The sequence below is a fragment of the Solenopsis invicta genome, chromosome 4, assembly GCF_016802725.1.
Source record: "Solenopsis invicta isolate M01_SB chromosome 4, UNIL_Sinv_3.0, whole genome shotgun sequence".
In the NCBI taxonomy this organism is placed as follows: domain Eukaryota; kingdom Metazoa; phylum Arthropoda; class Insecta; order Hymenoptera; family Formicidae; genus Solenopsis; species Solenopsis invicta.
This window is the reverse complement of record NC_052667.1, coordinates 22780048-22799086: the sequence shown is the minus strand read 5'-3', so window position 1 is coordinate 22799086 and position 19039 is coordinate 22780048. Positions and strand designations below refer to the sequence as shown.

Below are 19039 nucleotides of genomic sequence, written 5' to 3'. Positions count from 1 at the left end.
TATTTATTGTAATAAAATTTGCGAAGGTTTAAAAGACGAAAACTTGATGGATATTTTATAAAAATACCCATTTAATTTCTATCCCAATTAAAAATATGTATTTATAATGAGTGTATTCTACAATAAACTTTCTTTTGTAAAAATATAAAAATGCAATATAAAATTATTGAGTCACAACTACATAAATTGATCAAAAATTAACATCAGTTGCATAGATTTTTTTTTTAATGTTGTTATTGTAAAACAATGTAATTTATTATATTTTTATTTATATTACCCATTTCTTTTTTATTTTGTATTTTTGTCACTAAATGTTGTTTAGTGAAAATGTAAAATATTGGTGAACCATGATTTAGGCGACTAGTTCACATTCAGCAATTCTCCACTATCTCGTTTAGTGAAACACGTGGATTGCGAAATGGAGCGCAAAAATAATTCGAATATATATCTGTAATCACATATATTGTCATGTGTATAACAAGCGACCATTTGCGAAACGTGTTATAAAAGGATATCATTTTATTTAAATCATGAACATTCTCAACGTTCCTGATGTATTTCAACATAAAGAGAAACTATTTAACCATGATTTTGTGCTAATGGAATTAAACAAAATGTCTATCATGGAAATTTATAAACTTTTGTATTACCCTCTATTAAAAATATATTGCGCACTACAAAATTTATTGTTTTAAATAAAAATTTTATATCTCTATTTCTGAGTTTGGAAGCTTTTTTACAATACTACATTTCATATATTTAACTTTATATGTTTAGTTATCGAAAAATATGTTTATTTGTTTAAAAATAAAACAATTATAATAATTATATATTATATAATATTATACAGCAATAATAATTGTTACGTATTATTATACAACATGCAATAACCTTTTGCTATTTAATAACTTAAAATTCAGTCAATTTAATTGATTACACAGACTATTAATTTTTAAATTGTAATTTTTTAAATAAATTTATATTAAACGCAAAAAATTGCGTTAAATGTAACATAAAAATTTAAAATTTGCACATTGTATCGAACATAGATATATTCTACATTTTAATATGAAACATGAAAGAAATTAATTGGGAATTAATGAGTAACATTAAATAGAATAATTTAGTGTTTACATAATTTCCGCATCGCGTCTCTCCTCTCTTTCTCAATAATTCAATTCATTTCCCTCAAAATGTTGGCTCGGAATCAATTGCAGCGCTATCGATTAACGTGCTAATGGTTAAAGATACAAATCACGACGGCCCAAATCGGGATGACCCCGCAAGTACGCGCTCTTAAAATTTCAGCATCGAAATCCCGATCCGTCCGTAGAATACGACACCTTAAAAGCTCGCAGAAATTTACAGCTGCTCGCTTGATACTGCTTGAACAGAGCGGAAATTACTCTTCGATTCGCACACGCGTAGAACGAACGAACGGGCGGGCGAGCTTGCCTTGGCTTGGCTTGGCTGCAGACGCGACCGATATTCCGCATCGAAAGAAATATATAGGTCCTCGACTTTATGAAAACTTTGCCATTAGCCTCGGAATAATCCCTCCGGAGTTTCCAGCTACAATGCGTTGAAAACAATTTCGGAAAGTTTCGCTGGTATATTTCGCCGTTCCGGGGGAAGGGTCGTCGAAAAATCCCACCGAAATTTTCTGCGTCGCTGTAAGAAACGCCGACGGACGAGCGGACACGGACGTGAAAGTTCGTGGGCGCAAAACTTGGAAAATTTACGAGGGCCGAGTCGGAAAATTCTGCGGGCATTATGGACAGAGGTAGGAGAGGGGCAGGGAGGCGCGCCAACGGAAATTGTACTTCGATTCGTTTTACGAAGTGACCGATATCCGATAGAATGTCGGATAGAGAGGACGCGCCTAATACGCCGGGCTTCAGCTCCCGCTTGAAACTTTTTACAATGGCGAAATCGTCGCGATCAACATTCCCGGCGTGGCGATCGCACGGCCCGGCGGTCCGGCAAATTGCGAGCCCAGAAAACAGGATCATTTATCCGAATGTATCGCTCGCAGTTGACATTCATTAAAAAGTTTTGCGACGCATTCCGCGACGCGGAACGAACGCGTTTGCATGCGAACGAACGAGCGATTCAATTAATTTCAGCAGTCACACCGACGAGGAGAAACTTTCCTCGCGCGGTACACGTCACTAGTATTTCAATAACTTTCCATGTGAAAATATCCGTGGTGGCACCAGCACGCGCTGCATGGTAAGCTCTCGTTATCCAGATCACGCCCTGGAACTCCGGGCCGCTTTGCAGCCCTCCCCCAGCTCCCCGTTTTTGCCTTCCGGTTCGCGTGAAGTAGATTATATTCGCTGAATGAGACTTGATAGATTGATGGATGGTTTATTTATTCCCGCGGCATAAATCCCGAAGAACCTTTCGTAATAATGGTTTTACCACGTAACACAGAAGCAGGAGTGACGTAATAAAAATGTATAGCCGGTTAGCCGAGTTCCGGTCGAAAAGATAATGCAACACCTGTCACGACGAAAGACGAGATCTCGCGAGAGAAAAAGTATGGAGGGGTATATTACCTTCATCATCTTTATCTCTCTTCTTTTTTTCCTCTCTCGATGCGTTAATTCTTAATTGATAGTCTGCGAGGTCAGCGGTAGTGACACTCCAGCTATGTAATTTTGATTTCTCTTCAAGAGTATTTTTACCGACATTACTTTTGTTCATCTATACAGAAAAAAGAATAATCTTGTTTTAAGATTATCTTTATTTTGAAAATAAAATATTTTTATTTTGAAAATAAATTGTCATATACATATTATAATGTTCAATAGATATTTATATATGAAGAATTTTGTATAATTTTATCAAGAAAATATATTCTCATTATTCAATAATAAGTTTCATGAGTTGAAAGATAAAAGTATCTGATAGGAAATAACAATATCTTCAAGTTTTTAATACTATTATTATCGTAACAATCATATTGTACTCTTTAAATGACTATTATAACATTGAAATAAAAATGTAATGTTTTGCTGAAATTTAAAATTATCAAATTCTTTGAAGAAGATTAAATTATATCTACAAACAAGATTATCATTGTCTATATAAGCAAGAATATAATTTTTATGAAACTATGATTGTTAAACAGAATATATATATATATATATATATATATATATATATATTTATATATATATATTAGTTTTAATTTGATATTATGTTTGATATAGTTTTTCTTCTCTATAGTGGGTTTTATTTTTTGAACAAATTATTTTTAACTTTTTTAAAATTAATTAAATAAAATTATTATTAAAAAATCGGAGATTTGAATTTATTTCCAAAGTAGATTGAGGCCACTGATGACCACGTGATTGCATGATTATCAAAGGATTAAATTTAAATCAATTCCTTGAACAACAAGTTATTTGTTACTTCTATATGTGTATCAACATTTATTATTTTTATACAAAATATGTTGTTAAAAACATAACTTTATCTAGTCAAACTTGTGGCTTAATTGCTTATTGTCAATATCAAAGTAAACAATGTTTGTATTAATTATGCTACTTAATAAATAATAAATTAAACTTGAGTTCAATTTAAAATATTTTACGACTTAAATTGTTCAATTTTATTGTTTTAGTTAAATTAATGATGTATTGAATAGGAGAGCACAGTTGAAAAATTTGTGTTAAATTTAATACGTATGTCCCAAACGGTCGACCCAATTTTTATGTTAATTTAACACAAGTTGAATATGATAGAAAGTAATACAAATATGTAAAAAATTAACATAAAAAAATGTAACACTTCAATATAATTCAAAAACAATTCAAAAGCATATCTTCAGTAAAATTAATATTTATAATACGTTTGACACGTATATTTTATTCATTTCTCTTAGAATTAACGTCTTACAATCACAGTATTTTTATGTTATTTATTCATGTAGTGTAAATAAATAAATTGTATTATTTTACTGGAAAAAATGTTAAATATTAATTTAATACAAATTATTTAAACAACATAATCACATTATGTTAAATTAACACTTAGGTATGTTAAAAATTCAATTTAAAAATTTTAACATAAATACGAAATATCTTCTACTATGCAGTGGCATGTAGAAATAAGTACAAAATAATTTAAACAAAAAAAATGGCATCAATTACGGGTTATAATGTAGAAATGTTAAAATGAGATTTCGGCTCCTAGACATCGCGCTTCATTAATTAGGACCGTCTTTGTATTACAGGCGAGCGACCGGAAGCGATGCAGACCGGGACCGCGGGGCCGATACTGTCCTCGAGTTGTCTATTGGTGTCCCTCATCATTTTGTACATATCCTCGGTGTAAACGAAAGCGAAGAACAGCGCCAACGGCCGAAGATCACATCCGTCGCGGTACGTTCCTCTTACGTCTACGCGAACGCGTCACTACATGCGTTCGCCCCAACAGACGTGTGATCGCGGGACGACCGCAGTTTGTACGGGACACAATAGGAATTCCGCGTAAATGGACTGAGGTAGAGCGTGTTCAGCTGGCGAGCGTTGCGCATAATTCACGATGCCTTTTCACGAGAGGAGAGAAAACTGCCAATCGAGGAAAACTAGCGATTCCTCTTGTAAGTAACAGCTCTCAAATTATTTAAAATATTACACACAAAAAAAAGCGTCGTGAGTTATGAGCTATTAGCGACACGCCAGATTACGTGTGGTGCGACTACTATATAACGGGGGGTGGGAGGGAAATGCGAGACACAAATGCACGTTCACGAATACGCGGTCTCACCGTAATTCCGATTCTTCTCTTGTCCGACGTGTCAGACGGGAGGATGATATTGAGTCGTTGCTCATCGATTCTGTTAAGAAAGCTGAAGGACACTCACTTCGCGCGCGCCACCGATTGTCGACCTCGCGCCGAACGTGCGTTTCGGAAATCAAAGCGAGGACCTCGGTGGTGCGCGGTACTTATGCGGTCACGTTCGATGAGGGAGAGCCGCATCTTTCGGTAAGAAAGGCACTTAGTTAAGCAAACGTCGATGCTAATGCCGGAAGCGCGGGCGCTTCGCGGTAGATCTGGCGTGCGCGAAATCCGCCCTCCATTCCCCGCAAACGGCGGGGGAGAAAGCCGACGAGGTCGAGCCACCCTCGCCCTTCCCCCTCCCCCTCCCCCTCCTTACTCTTCGATAATCTAGGTAATCCGCATCGCGAGAAACCGATTTACGAGGAGCGTTAAGGCGAGGAGCGATTGCCTTACGGTTTACGCTTTACGAGCAGTCGAATCCTGGGAGTGCAAGCTACGTGGATGGGATTCAAGTGGATGGGATTCAATGGAAAATAAAACGTGACTGGAGTGCTCGATCCCAGCAATTTACCGTATTTCATAAAATTGCCGGCGCGATAATCGGCGCTCACATACTCTACCCGGACGTTATCTTCAGCCCTGGCAACATTTCTCGCGACAATAAATTGCATCGCGATTTGCCGACTTGGCAACTCGGACATCGTTCTCCGCGATTTATTTTTATATTGCGTTTCGAAATAACTCGAAATTTTTTGATATTTCTCCAAAATCGGGCGCTTTAGCGTTGTAAATTTTACAGATGTAGAATTTTATATTGGTAAATGATTTGAGAAATCGATTTCATATATGCTCCTTTCCGTGACAATCAGCTTTATGACGCTTGTAAAAAGGTTTTCATAAAAAAAAAAATTTTGTTTCTTTTTAATAGCGTTATATGACTGCACATATTAAAATTATATTCAACAATGACTGAGTAATACCCTTTTATTATTTATGTATTTATTTTTTTGCCAAAAATCTATTTTAACATTTATTCGAAAAACACACAATTGTCGTCGCTTTGTTCATTTATAAATTAAATAATTTAAAATTAAAAAGTAAACAACGATGTAAATGTTATTTACTTTTTAACATAGCTTTTTTTTCATAACAAAAAGTTAAAATTGCGGGCTCTATGTAAATTCTGACGCGTGCCATAAACAAAACTGAACGAAGTATTGATTTTATGTTGTTTCACATTGCAAAATGCGTCAATTATATCAATCAATTATAATTATCGAGCGACACGTATTAGATAGCGCTAAGCAATCAATTTGAACATTTATAACGTAAATGTTATATTAAATACGTATCAGTGTGTAGAAAATTTAAAAAATATTCCATTTAAATTAATATAATCGAATGAAGCAGATTTTAACACGAGTTTCAAGAAAATGCATTTGCGTACCGTGAAAAATGCATCTGAATTTATCGCTCGTTCGATTCGCAATTGGATTAACGGCACCGGAACTCAATAACTGAATGCAATCAGCATAATCTAAGCTTAAGTAGTCTATTGTTACGCACTTTGATTATGGCCTAATTTTCTATCGTTCATGATTAGCCGTTAATTAACGCAACGTTGATCAGCATGGAGATAAATTGTCAAAATATATGACATCAAAATTTTGACGTCAGAAATCCGCATACACACATGGATTGGAGTATGCATAAAATTAAGCAACGATAAAAATTTAATATTCACAGAATATGAAAATGCACGTAAACGTACGAAATTTTTCTATAATTTCTATAACGCATTAAATAAAATTAAAGTATTGGACAAATCTTATTTTAAAAGATTTCCATCTCTTAATCGTCCTATTATTTTCTTTGCAATTCGATAAATTTTATACATTTTTATTAATAAACAAAAAAAAATTTTTTAAATAAATATTAAAAAAATGTTGAAAAAAAAACTCATCTGATATATAATACACACGTATCGTGTGTATAAAAACTAATTGAATTTAAATATTAGGAAATATGTATACGTTTTACAAGAACGGGGTTCAACGCAACAGAATAGCGTCAATAAAAATGCAATTGTTTCATTGCAACTAATAATTAGAAGCGATGATTGACGCGACGCGTAATCACGCGTTAGCGGAGAGTAATTACGAAAAATAAGGTAACAATAACGGACATGGCAGATACACGCGTGCGTGTAAAAGTTAATTTTGCAATTGCAAATAAATGCGAATAAAATGGTCGAATAATCAAAACGGGGCTCACCGTGCGCGACAATTTAATGCAATAATGCAATTGCCGGACGATTATTGCGAAATACGCATAAATAATCATTCTGTCAATGGCAACGACGGCAGAATACGCGCGCGCGCTTAAAATTTTGACCATTGATTAGCCCAGAAGAATTGTATACGTCGCGCAATTATATCCCTGGATATATCCTTTTTATCGCCATTTTGCAATCAGTTCTGCCCATTTAGTTTCGTATACGCAATAATTGTCATGTTGCGTTTCATCTGGACACAAAACACCATGGTACAGGCATGCACGCGCACACACAGTTTTCTAAAAGAATGCAATTTGACCGTAGCCGTTATTGTATCTTAAAAAAAGAATTGCGCTGGGTGCAATAACTAAATGCCATTTGCATAATGGTATTTCATTACACCGCGATTCTTGCAACAGCTGTCTTATCGCGCAACGTTCTCAATGATTCGACTCGATTGACGCCAAGCGAAACGTGGAACGACATCATTTTCACATTTCATCTTTAATCGTGCACGCTTAAACTGCGCTGCGTGAATTGTTGAGCTAATTAAATTCACAGAGGGAGGATTACCCCGGGATTATGTGCGATTGCACGGAAACGGAGCAACGGGTGTCGGTTAGCGTTAGTTTTCACGTATTGTTTCGTTGCCGGAGAGGCAAGAGAGTGGTTAATCAAACGTCGAGCACTCCTGTCATCATTTGTCCCACCTAACGATTATATCGCGGGACTGACGGAAGGATCGAGATAGTGATGCGAACAGGCGGACGCGGCGCGGCGGGCACGTAGAGACAGAAAGACGAACGTGGTGCACAGAGTGGTTTCACTCTGCGCAAAACACACTCAGGCACGCATACAAATCAACGCGTACGCACACATACAGACACACACACACATACACACACACGCATACAAATCAAGCAGACGCGCGTGTTAACGCGCTCGTCGGACACATGTTGGATTCACCGATCCGTGAGTACAAACGCACCGACGTCTCGGGCACACGTTTCCTATGCAGCTACGTACTGGATCATGCCTAATGGCGACCCTAATCAGTCGGCGAATGCGTTGATTGGGCCGCGGCTCCGCATTCTCATTCGGCAGCGGGCGCCCGCGATCGCGACACGCAGCCGGCGTTAGCATCGACACCGTATCGACGCGAAAAATTTGTACATAATGTCTGTATTATAACTTGCGCGACATCACACTCACACGCCTTTCGCGCCTTTCCGCATATGGAGAAACTTCGAGACGCGAGCCGATCTCTCCTCTCCTCGCTCTTTTCGGATGCGTCCGAGACGAATGTGACACGGAGGAACCACGATCCAAACTTGTGACGAGAGAGAGGGAGGGAGGGAGAGAGAGAGAGAGACACAATTTCACTTTCTATTTGTGTGTGTTCGATGTGATATCCTGCCAGATAGCACTGGCCCAGCAATTGGCCTCTCTTCCTGATCGGAAAAAGCTTTGCTACCCGTGCAAAAAGCGTTTTCTATCAATTTATTTTAAGTTTCAGCCTGAATTGTTTTTATTTTCTCTCTCTTTTTTTTATACATATATATAGAACGGTGCTGTGCAAACGCACATATTTATTTAATAATGTAATTTTGAAATATGACTTTTAGATAGAATTTTTTGGCAAACTGCGCTTCGGTATTGACAAGGACACATCGCAGTTGTCAGAAACCGATTTGATTCCCTGTAAAACGTATTGTTGAATATTTAAAGGACGCGTGTCTTTTTACACGTGCCGCGTTTGAATTTGAAAGAAATTCAATTATTTCGTTACAAGCGAATATATCTTCGGTAAGCCGTAAGATGTAGAAAAAAAGTTTTAGGTCATATTTTTTTTAATTTTTCAAAACAAAAAAAAATTGCACACTTTGCAACCGTGTACTAAGATTTCCCGATAGTATTAACGTTAAAAAAAAAAAATACGCTTCTAATCTCATTTATCATTTGTATGAAATTTAAATTTTGCTATAAGAATTATAGGTTTTGATCATGTGCTTCGAATGTCCAAGTGTACCCAGCGATATCTGGTTTACTCTTGGCTATCGAGAGCAATCGTACGTTGGAGGCGCAGCGTAAGAGCAACGCGGTGCACGTGGATGAAATATGTCGCTCATTTATTTGTCGATGCATTTACTTTGCCAGCATCGGCAGAAACGTCGAAGTCGCGAGGGAATCGCTTGGGAAAAGCCGATAAGAGAAATCGTCAGTTGCCCGGCCAGTGCGATCGGGCAGTATCGAAAGTATCGCCCGGGCCGTTCGCGCTCGACGAAACGAAGTCGCTTGCATCTTCGCGCTCCTATACGCGACCCTGATACGTTGGCGAGGTGGATGCCCCCGTCTGGCCCGATAGAACTTGCCGGGACAAATAGTCGCTTGTCAGAAGCGATTTAAGTAACGCGACGAGTCGAGAGAGAGAGAGAGAGAGAGAGAGAGAGAAGCTATGACGAGAGGCAGAGATACACAGGTATTGGCCATGGCCGTCCAGAAAAGTAGGAATTTCAAAAGACGCACGTGCGCTCTCCTATTTTTGTTACAGTTTTGTAACAAATTTTTCTCGCAGCTGCTAAAGTTCCTTAAAATTTTTGTGCAAACGGAGAGGAAGGCGATTACGTGGAAGTTATCGTGAGATTTCACGGAGAATGCTTTCGAGATGGCGATGCTGAAACGCGTATCGGGGTCAGTTATCTTTTCCTCCACACACACGCACAATTGTTTTCGTATTTCGTTCGCTTTAAACACAAGCGAAATCTTCCTGTTTCCATTTGCGTCGCCAAGATAACCGGCTTACTGTTCTCGGTAGAAAGATATATCGCGAAGTCACACGAACTTCCACGTCACACGAGAAATATGTTTACTTACGACAATCGTGATTAACACTATTAATGTATAGTACTTTTTCGTAGGACGATTCTCCGCATTATTCGCATGTACCTTCTTGACATTATTCGTGTCGGGCCCCTTGAACGTGTCGGGCTTTAAAAATGGGAAGGGTCGATAAAGAGCGGGAAAAGAGGGCTCATAAAGAAATCTCGAGTCGTCCCTGTCGACGCCTCGCCATGTGATTACAGGAGAATCACATAATTCCGGAGGGTAGAGAAAGATAATATTTCGGAAGTTCTCTCGAGGGGCGAACTTGCTAGAGAGTCACGCTTACACGTGTGGTTCGGCGGTGGAATATACGGCCCCCGAAGACAATGAGAAGTTGGGAGAAAAATAATTGCGCGGGCGGGCGGGCGGACGGGCGTCGAGCGTCGAGGCCGAAACAAAAGTTTGCCGGCATTTTTCTCTCTTTTCGGCGGAAACTGGGTGTAAGAGATAGGAAGCGCGCCGTTGAGTCGCGGAACCGAGTCCGCAATGCGTGCCGCATCGATTTTCCCGTTACCGGGCGGACGCTGGGAGGCGGACGTATCGATGACCCTGCTTGTTCCGGTTAAATGCAAGACGCTTGCGAACGCACGTAACGGGGATTCTTCAGTCAATTTGTGTGATTAGTTGAGTCAATATTTTTTAACGAATGCAGGAAATATTGAAATACAAACGGTTTCTAGATTATAAGCGGTTGTAGGAAAAAAGAACATGCCTGTTTTGAAAATATCTTAATTTTCGAAATGTTATGGTAAATATTGAAATGAGATTATATAGCGCGTTAAACAAATACAACTTGCTTATATGAAGAAATTTTGTATAGCTTCTCATTGTTCAATATATCGAGAAAGAAAGTTTATTAAAAAAAAAAAAAACTAAAATATCTAGTCCGATAAGTTTAATTAAACATTGGGTTAATTCACAAATTATTTAGTTGCAGACAAATAATTAATCCGTGCTAACCATTAACATTTTTTAATTAAGAATTAACTAAAGCAACTGAATATTTAGTTGAACGTGTCAGACTAAATATTTTAGTTTTTCAACAAATTTTTTCTCAGTGTAATAATGTCTCAGTGTAAAATTCTCAGTGTAAAATTTATATGAGTTGAGAGAAAAAATATCAGACAGAAAGGTACAATAGTTTCAAATCAAGTATTAAAATCTTTAACATTATTATCATCAAAATAATTAGATTATGAGATTTATGCTATTTAGACTATTATAACGTTGAAGTAAAAATATAAAAAAAATATTTTGCTGAAGTTTAAGATTATCGAATTAAATTAGTTTAAAAGAGTTTAAAATTACACATAAGCAAGATTACTATTGTTTCATATAATGTATAAGCAAGAATATAATTTTTTGCTTGTTTTCAAAACAATAATTGTTGAATAAAATATATTAGTTTTAATTTGATACTAACGCTTGATACTATTTTTTCTGTGTAACAGAGTGCAAATGTATTCTTCCGCCTCGCGTTTTGGATTTTTACGGGTATTGGCATTTCCGTGACTATCAAAGCGATGTACACCGCGGGTGATTCGAAAATAAAGTGAACCAATTGCGCTCTTCTAATTTCGAGAATTGCATTTACGTAAACCAAAAATAAAGCCTCCGAACTTCAGTGTTTGTTAAATGTTGATATCATATTACAACTTATTTCGATAGAGTATTGATAAACCCTATTTAAATCAAGTCCTTTCGCTAATGGATGCTAAACTCGCATTTAACCAGACATCCATATAATAAGATTTAATTGAGGGACAATAATTGTTTGTACATAGAATTATTCTTTATTACTTGTTTAATATTTAAATATATATGTGTGTATATATACTATATATATTTATCATAAAATTATAAATCCTAAAATACGTTAATATGAATTGAAATTAAGAATATGTACAATTCGGCTGTGATTAAGTAGCATACAAGAAATATTAATATTGACTGTACTTTTTCTCATTGCAATAAGTGGTAAATTAATACGAGATCTTTTAAACAAAATTTGTAACGTTTAAAAAAAATATCAATTTGGTTGTACACAAAATTTTACTAAATTTAAGATTAACGATGAATTAAACATTCTTCCTGATACTTTCGATAGATTACAATAATATTCCACTTATTTCTTTATAATACGATTTCAATTCCTTTAGAGCAATGATTAACCAAGCGAAATGTTCGTGGTGAATTCAAAATCTAACTCAATTTTACATGAGCCATTACGCGGCATTCATCATCTTCCAAATGTAACTCGAGCACAATTATTGTCCGATTCGGGCGAAATCACTGGCAACTGCAATGGCGCCAAGCTCGGATCGTCTGTCTCTTTCCCTTCCTGATATTACTTCCTAATAATAGGAATTATTGGATGAAACACCATCGTTTTATTTCGCGACGCGTATACACGCGAGCAAAATCCCGTCGACCGCAACCGAGTGTGTCGTGACTGAATACCGTACCAGACATCGCGTGGTCTCGCGCAAAAGTTGAGCCACAAATGAAAATGAAAGGAACTTAAATTGATGTCACCCATTATCAAATAAGACAGTAAAATCATTTTTATGATATTTAATTTGTTTTCTTTCTTTAATTTCGTTTGATCGCAGCCTTCAGAATTAATTTGGGAATCATGTTTCCCAAATTAAAAACACATGGAAATTAATTTCTTCGCAGCATTCTGCCAACTTTGCATTTTTAAATTAAATTAAAAATAAATTTATATAGATATGTAAATGAAATTGATCTGAAATTAAAAGATATAATTTTATCGTCTCTTTTTCCTGGTTCAATTTGCAGGCAATTAATTTCTGACCTGAAATCAACGGCTTCTTGAAATTTGTATGCCTCGGGATTTCGTTGATAAAAGATCAATTCTGTGCTGGCTGAAGAATTTGTAGTGAATAGAACATCCGGTGGGACATCCTCTGTAACGCGTAAAATAGGGACGGACAGGATCCGAATTCCCGGCTCCGCGGAATGAGGTAAACGCAGCACGTTGTCCGCCCGGCTCACGCCCGAATTCGAAAAGATGAAACGAATTCGAATTTTGTTCATTCCACGTGGGCGGCCGAGTCTAGAATTGAATTCCAGGCGCGATCGGAATCCAATTCGAAGTCCGTGGTTGTCCGCGAGTCCTCTCCCACGCCCTCGCCCTGATCTCCGAACTCCGGTGAGAAACTTCGCGCGCAGTCAACGCGATCGTTTTCTTCCCTGCGTCTTCACTTCCAAGCTATCTTCCTCTCGGCTCCGATGGGCACAATCTTTATCTTTTTTTTTTGTATTTTTCTTTTTTTTTTCTCAAGTACTGGAAACGCTCTCGTGAATTCTGGAGCTATGGCACATCCTGAACCTGCGGGTACTCTCTCGCTCGAATTTTCGTGTACACGCTGACAGAGGGCGGCAGAAGAAAGATTAATCGCGTGGATTTCTGCAAAGCACTTTACGATTTTCACTTTTTACAGAAGAAAATTTAAGAGACTGGGAGTTCCAGTGACGATACGTCGCTCGCGCCTCTCTTTCTCTCTCTCTTTCTCTTGACTCGTCCGCGTTGCGCTGCGCTACGCTCAATTTGCGCATCGCGCATCTTACTGGCACGAGCGCGCGCGCGCACAAAATTCCGCGATAGCGACGCGTGATATAGGCGCCGAGAGAAACTAATCATTAACTAGATCGTGATTTAATTGTCGGCGAGAATGCGCTCCGACGACAGCGCGAACTGGAACTCGACGAGCCGTAGGTGAATCGTCCCAATCGGCGGTTATGCTAAGCGCAAGCGTAAGAGATTATAAGATGAAAAAAAAAGTGAACGCAGAGTGAAGAAATCCGTAATCGCAGTGATATCGTTAGAATAGATAGGTATATTATTGTACATACTATGATATTACGATGTTTACTAAATAAAAATGTTGAAAGGAAGTGAAGGTGTGGCCTGCTCTTTTGGGCGGAGCTTGTAGAGCCGCATGTACATAACGTATCCTAAAAAAAAAAAAAAAAAATAAATGCTCCCTCTGATAAGTCTTCAACAATCTCTTCATTGACGGAATTAACTGTTTCACGACACGTAGAGTTTATCGTTTTTCTTTCTAATCTATTATAATTTACAATCTGTCACCCGTTGGTTTCAACAGATATTTAAAGAACGTTTTAACAAGAGACGTCAGAAGTTTTTTTTCCTCTTCTATAATATTAATACAATGTAACAGGGTTTAATATATCATTATTATTAAGAAGCCGTGTACTAATAATATTCTTCCGCCATTGTCAATCGAGGATTTGAAATTTATTCTATATCTTTTTGATGTAAATAGAAGAAGCGGGAGGTTTGTTACAAAGGTGATGTAACGCTTTTGGAGACGATCAGTTCGAGAGGCTTCCTTTGTTACAATCTCCACCTTTGAAGACATCTTGACGCAGCCGTGGAAACGACCGGATTCCCCGAGAAATCCTTTTGCCTCTCTTCAGATCCGCGTCTTCTTTATCCCGACAGCTAGGAATCTTTTATCAAGAATGCTCCTTTTTCGCCAGCGATAAGTAACTAAGGAGCTTCAAGGGGACTCCGTCAAGCGACACTCCCCGAGACGCCACCAGCCATATTCGAAAAACACAGGATGGCGAATCGGATCCGGGGAAAAGTAAACGGCGGACATCAAAATCCAGGTAAAGCTCCCACGCATTATTCATGCGTCCGTCGTAGTTGGCGCCACACGACGCTCTTTCTCTCAATCTCCCTTTTGCGCTACGTAACAATCGAATGCGTGGAAAGCAGATTCTTTGTACAATTGGGGAGCATTAACGTCGTTTGGAATGCCCGCATTCCACAAAAGGACTTTACAATGTGCGATCCATCGATTCCCTTCGTTCTTTCACGAAACAATCGAGTTGTACTATTAATTGCGCGTGTGAGAAGATAAAAGGAAAACGAAAATAAAGGATAAAGCTTTGAAAGAGAGATCTCCTAATTAGAGAAATTCACCATTAATTCCACGCGCACTGTTAAATATTTGAAGAGTAATACAGTCGTTGAGCAAGTTAAGTTTGATAAATAAGAATATTTGTTGCAAAGAAATGTGTGCCGTGTAACACAGAGAAGAGAAAATTTAATAATTCCCAAGACGCGTTAATTAATGTTATTAAAGAGACATGGTACGATATTTACAAAGCTTTGAATAGAAAGATTTATTATTTTTTGGCACATTGTTTTTCCACTTTAATTCATTAGTACACAAAGGTGGAAACGGAAGAGCGAAGTATAAAGTTTCTCGGAGATGGGCCAATTAAATTTCAAAGACTCGCGTGGAATTAAAAGGATACAAATGGTATCGTGGAAATATATAAATAATAAAGTTCCCCTCCGAGTATAAGAAATTCTCTTTTGATACAAGAAAAATTTAGATGATATGAAACATCCGTCATCCGATAATTGAGATTGTTCCGAGAGAACGTGTTCAAACAGCATATTGAATGCAAATTGCATTTCGCAATTCCTTTGCAGCATATATTTTTGCTCTTTAAAGAGGGTAGCCAATATTACTTGCTTCAAATTAACTTTTGTTCAAAAAGTATGAACTTATTGATTTTTCAAACTAACTGAAATAAATAAATATTATCGATAATTAAGAAAGAACAGCGCGGCATAAAAAGTAAATAAACATAACGCAGGAACTTTCGATACCTCGCAGCAAAAAGTGCGCGCGAATTTTCCTCTTTTCAAGCGTTTATCAGGAAATTTCGCCCGACTAATTTAGTTTCTCCCCTGCAAAACGAGTGACTGCGTTGCGAACAAAGCGCGCTTTACGTACGACTGACACAATCGTTGCCCTTTTCCGACCGTTCCCGCCACCGGGATCGGTATAGGACTGTAAGATTATGGAAATTGAATATTTAACTACCACAGTACGGTCCGCCAACTTTTAATAACCGCGCACTGGCAATGCTCCAAATTAAGGGTAACTGGCCACTGGTGGGACATCTTCCTAAAAAGTTTTCGTCGCGCTGAAAATTCCAGCGCTTGTTGCACTCCTCTTTATATAAAAGAGGAGAAAGGAACGCAAGCATCGAATGTGTGCTGCAATTGTGCAGTAAAATGTTATGCACACTGTCAGAAAAAAAACTATACATATATAACCACAGTTTTGAAAGTTTAATAATTTTTTGAAACTAAAATTATTTAATTTATTGCCTTTCGTTTCACGCACATGTACATAATATTAATTTAATTAACAAATTACACATAATCATTAAATTATATAATTTTATATTGTAATATATAATCACACGTATAATATACATCGATTATATGTTAATATTATAAATTAATTTATAAAAATGGCTATTTTTGTATTCTTCGTGAATATTAAATGTGAGATATTAATTTATAGGTTGTATCGTTATATCGCGATACAATTACATCGATACCGAGAGCGCATAGAATAAAAACGCAAAATGGAGATCTCTCGTAATATTACTCATCCTCTCTTCTGACAATCTTATTCCACCCGCTATTCTATGCATCTTCTCAGTATTCATTAGTACTCCAGTTTACCTACCCCCCGTCTCGTTGCTTTACATTTCGCAAACACCCGCAATTTCTCTCCCAATTTGCGAGAGGCATCCAAATCGGCTGCGATCAATCACCCCGCACTCATCCACTTGCAAACGCTCGCGACTCAACGGAACGTAACGCGATATCCCTTTACAGTTAACGAGCGTCTGCCCGAAGCTCCCTTAACAGTGTGTCGAGTTTCAACGTTTCCAGCGACCAAAGTGATAGACGTTTCTTCATGGTGAAACACCTAAGAAGCGAGTGCTCGCGAGATGCCACGTCGTTTTGTGGATTCCGCGGGTAAAGTGCTGTGTTTCAGACATGGCGGCGGGGGACACGGCGACCCGCCGAATGCTCGACACAAAGGTGAGCCCCGGACGTGTAGATGTAACGCGAAATGCAACCGCGAAAATTGTTACACAGTCAGCTAACTGTGGCAGCAAGACAAAGCGAGCATGGAGTGCCTTTAGGCAATCACTACACAACGCGCGACACAGGTATTATACTTGACGTGCCATTAATTACATTGTAGTAGTTTTAACCATAGACTGACCAATTTTACATTAAATCTCTCGTTACGTATTTATTGGAAAAAATTGGGTCGCAGTTAGCACGCGAGTAGTTTGAATTTGAATCGAATCGATAGTGAATTCGATAGGTGAAATGATTTTATTTCTAACGCTCGAGGAATTTTACATACACTTCATTTGAACCAAGCGAAATTCTTGCCATTGACTAATGAATTGTTATCAATACTTCCACACGTGGACAGACCACAGACAGACCGTACATGACAATGATTTTATAGTTAAAAGTTGAGTGCTATCTCGCGTCGATATGGTCTCTTACTAAAGCCAGACAAAAGTTGATCGCGATATAAATTTGTCAATTATTTCCGCTGATGAAGATTAGGTATAATCGAGACGTACTAATATAATTCTAAAGGAAAATTAATTGTTTGAAACAACTACACCATCTAGATGCTGCTTGTGATTTGGCCGCCATCCCTCTACACTTTACATACAAGATATTATTATTAATAAAAACATGCATTATTAGAAGTTTAAGGATAATTGTTTAACGAGCAATTAGAATCTTCGAGATTTCACTTTGACGTTAATTGTGTTTGTCATAATGCTGTTATGACGTCGTTTTATTAATATTAACTTGATCACGATACGTTCCACTGCTCGGTCGCTCGACTTATCGGCTCATTAGCCCGTCATACCAATAATCTTATCCTCAGGCAGCTCTCCGAAATTCTGCATAATTTATACAGCGGAGGAAAATTAATCAATTCAACTTCGTGAAAATCAAGCTACAAGAAGATAAATAAATCCGCTTGATCAGCAAGCAAACGCAACTTCCTTATGCGATGTGTAACGAAGGAATTTGTTATAAAATATCACAAGATAAAAATGATAATGATATATGATAATAATAACAGTCTTTTATTTACACAATAATATTATATTCTCATAATTCTTATTACAATCAGTAAGAATTATGTAAGTTTAAATTATCTAGTACAATAATTATACAACGTTTATTATTATATTATTTATTCAACACATCTTCTAAAAACGCCGTTAAACTAAAGATACTCTACTGGAGTAAATCTGCTGCATTTTCTCTCTTCGCTCTTGATTCTTCGAATGGAAAAATTCTCTGAGCTCTTTCGATTTTTTGAAAGAAAACGTATTCTAACGTTGCGAGTCGATTTTTCGAGCAAGTGCAGAGACACCGATAATTTGCGTGACTCTTCTCCATCTCTACTCCGCTTCCTCCTCTCGGGAGGTGGCGGAGGTGATGCAAAAAAAAAAAAAAAGAAATGCAACTGCAGCGGAGAATAACAACGTCGGAAGCGCGATGCTCGATCGGATAGCACGCACACGCTCGATCGTAATCTTTTTTATTCGGATTCGCGATTTTATCGCTTCGCATCGCGGCCAGCGAAGAACGAGGAACGCCCGTCCCAGTTTCGCGGTTAACTACGAATATCAGTCCAGCGGCGGCGAAGAAGCGCGCCACCAGGACGCGCCCCGTTTCGCGTACATGCTTCGAATATCTCGCTATTTGCGCATCGGACTTTACAGCTCCCGCGTGAAACGTTCGGGGGTTCAGGACGTCCGCGCGTGAGGGAAAGAGACGAAAGGCGCTGGCGCGCGGACGGTGCACGAGGAGTTAAACAGAGAGGAGGATACTAACGTCGCTGTAAAACGGCACGTTTGTACTCGGAGATGTACGGCCGGGTGAGAAAACGGAGCGGAGGGAGGGCGGAGAGCGAGATAGTGGGACGTGCACACGAGAATCGGTTGGAAAAGAGCGAAAGGGGTCGGAAAAAGGAGGAGGTGAGAAGTAGGACGGGGTACGGGCAGCGTTTTATAGCCCGGTCTAGATGGTCCGCGACGTGGGGAGAGAGAAAGCGAGAGAGAAATAAAAAAAGAATAGGGAAACTGTGTCGGGACCGCTCGTCGTAGACGCCTGTTGTGTAGATATGCTTTTTCCATTATAACCCGTTCCTAACACCCTCTCGAGGG

At 38.1% G+C, this 19039-nt stretch overlaps 1 protein-coding gene and 1 long non-coding RNA gene across 2 annotated transcripts in view; both read left to right on the top strand.

Moving 5' to 3' along the window:
• The window catches only part of LOC105194918 (major royal jelly protein 1), an 80587-nt gene that overhangs the window by 37469 nt on the left and 24079 nt on the right, over positions 1-19039 (top strand). The gene's annotated exons all lie outside the window — the stretch shown is intronic.
• On the top strand, positions 5313-18310 carry LOC120357684. The gene is made up of 2 exons (XR_005574695.1): positions 5313-14614; positions 16656-18310. It is a non-coding gene; the product is annotated as an uncharacterized LOC120357684 (long non-coding RNA).